The following is a 2,996-nucleotide window of genomic DNA, read 5'->3' on the forward strand; positions in this document are numbered from 1 at the left end:
TCTCCCAAGCTATTAGTAGAGTGCTCTGCAAACAGTAAGCACTCAATAAATATGATTGACTGACTGACTTGCCCAAAGTCACACAGCAGACAAGCAGCAGATCAGGGATTAGAACCCAGGTCCTTCCGACTCCCAGGTCTGTGACTGCCTAGTGGCTTGTTTGTACATATTTATTACTCTATTTATTTATTTTACTTGTACATATCTATTCTATTTATTTTATTTTGTTAATATGTTTGGTTTTGTTCTCTGTTTCCCCCTTGTAGACTGTGAGCCCAATGTTGGGTAGGGACTGTCTCTATATGTTGCCAACTTGTACTTCCCAAGCGCTTAGTACAGTGCTCTGCACACAGTAAGCGCTCAATAAATTTGATTGATTGATTGATTGTGTCATTGCCCACTCCAGGGCAAGCTCCTTAGGGGCAGGAAACATGCCTGTCAACCCTATTATATTGTACTCTCCCAAGTGTTTAGTGTAGTGCTCTGTGTGCAGTAAACACTAAATACCATTGATTGATTTCATTGAGTCTTTTAGACTGTGAGCCCACTGTTGGGTAGGGACTGTCTCTATATCTTGCCAATTTGTACTTCCCAAGCACTTAGTACAGTGCTCTGCACATAGTAAGCGCTCATTAAATACGATTGATGATGATGATGATTGAGTGTGAATGGGAGGGGAGAGATAATGCAAGTGCTGCTGAATAAACCAATCACATAATCAATTCTTTCTTGTGGTTTCTAGATCCTCAGATATCATAACCAAGGCTTGTCGGTCCGTTCTGATGGGAGACTCTTCTTTGTAATCATCATTCTTATTTATTTTATCGTGCCTTCTAAATTCAGGTCAGTCTAAATATTTTAAAATCAGCTAGGTTGGAACGCTCCATCAATTAAAACATCATTTGCATGATGGTCTCCTGCTTGGGTGGAAAACTAGAGGCTCATTCTCTAATTTGAGGTTCTATATCATTTCAAGGCACTGTTTGTGTACTAGGACTATGGGCTATATCTTGGCCAGACTCCCTTGTTCCCTTCCTGGGTTATCCTGAAAGCCTCTACTTGTGGAGCTAGGACTACTGTGCCTTTTTCCCCTCAAAGTATGTCTAGACTCAAATTGGAAATAATGAACAAGACTTTAGTGACAGGACTACAAAATCTCCATTGGCTCCAGTCTCCTAAATTCCCAGAGCAGCTTGTCTTAAACCCTTTCTATATACAGGATTAAGATTATTCTTTTTTTTAATTCAGAAATATTTAAAAGCCTAAATCAGGATTGGCAACACTATTAATGTAATGTTTCAGCTTTAAATTCAGTTTTTTAGCTTGCTGTTCACTCCAGAGCTACAGCTGGGTGTTAAAAACTCAAATATAATCCTGAAACTACAAGCTTCTTCCCAAGAAGGTAGAAGTATTTTTGTGTTGGCACTTGAGAAAAATCTCATATATCTGAAGGCTGCCGCGTGACCAGAGATATAATACAACACTGATGTCTTGTTCTGCTCTTTGAGCTAGTCAGTCAATTGTATTTAATGAGTGCTTACTGTGTGCAGAGCACTATACTAAGTGCTTGGGCAAGTACAATATACCATGAACAGACATATTTCCTGCTTACTAGTTCACTAGTTTCAAGTGCTTAGATGCCACCTGACCACAGAAGCAGCACGGTCTTGTGGAAAGAGCCCAGGCCTGGGAGACAGAGGACCTGGATTCTAATTCCAGCTCTGCCACTTCCCTGCTGTGTGACCTTGGACAAGTCAGCTAACTTCTCTGGACCTCAGTTCCTTCAACTGCAAAATGAGGATTCATTCATTCAATCATATATATTGAGTGATTACTGTATGCAGAGCACTGTACTAAGCACTTGGGAGAGTACAATATAACCACACAGACACATTCCTGCCCACAGTGAGCTCACAGTCTAGAGGGGGAGATGGACATTAATATAAATAGATAATTAGATAAGTAAATTACAGATGTCCATAGACATATATATATAATATATATATTATTTGTGATGGGATGAGAGGGAGGATGAATGAAGGTGGAAGTTGTAGCAGCACAGAAGGAAGTGGGAGAGGTACTTAGACTGTGAGCCCCACGTAGGTCTTGATCTTATATCCACCCCAGTGCTTAGTGCACTTCCTGGCACCTAGTAAGTGCTTAACAGATACCACAATTATAATTATCTTATAATCACTAAAGGAGCCCAACCCTGAGCCCCTAGTTCAGTCTGAGTTTGTGCCCTTCTTAAATAATAGCAACAATGCTATTTGAAAGACACTTATTGAACACTAGCCCTGTTCAAAAGAAAGGATTAGAATTCCACTCATTTAAATATTACACCAAAAGGGCAGAGTGCAAACCAGCTGGCGGAGAGATCATAAATCAATGAGTGTCTCCCACAGCGTTACCTGCTAAATGTATGTTGGAACAACAACAGAAAGAGATCTTTCTCAATAGGGGATGAGAAAACTCTTCCTTCATTAACTGATGAGATCCATTTTGCCCCTACCACTACTCTAATTTCTGTTCATCTGGAGGTATCCTTTCTGTGGCTGATGTAGTTTGTGCTCAAATAATCAGCAGTGAAAGGGAAAAGATTGAGACCTTTCAGCTTTTAACCAGGGACAGGCTCTCACCAAACTGGGCAATGCAGCTTACTCTAAGTTCCCTCAGAGAAATATCCTTTAAACCCATCCTAACCACGTGGTTCTGGTTGCGACAGAATCTTCCTCTATTTCTCTCACGCTGTATCTGCTAAGATGAGGCTGAAGTAACTCTATTCTATTATAGCTGAACCCTGAAGGGAAAAGTAACAAGATGTCTATCTAGGTACAGTTATCTTACTTCATTAATAAAATTAAATCCATCAGGTCCGACCTCCCCAAAGTCAGTCCCCCCACTTCTCCAACCCCCCGACTCTCAACACATTCTGCTACTCTCCCATCCTTCCCAGCCGTATCCTCAGAGGAGCTCTCCTCCCTCCTCTCAAGTGC

Source organism: Tachyglossus aculeatus, chromosome 14, assembly GCF_015852505.1.
Source record: "Tachyglossus aculeatus isolate mTacAcu1 chromosome 14, mTacAcu1.pri, whole genome shotgun sequence".
Classification (NCBI taxonomy): Eukaryota; Metazoa; Chordata; class Mammalia; order Monotremata; family Tachyglossidae; genus Tachyglossus; species Tachyglossus aculeatus.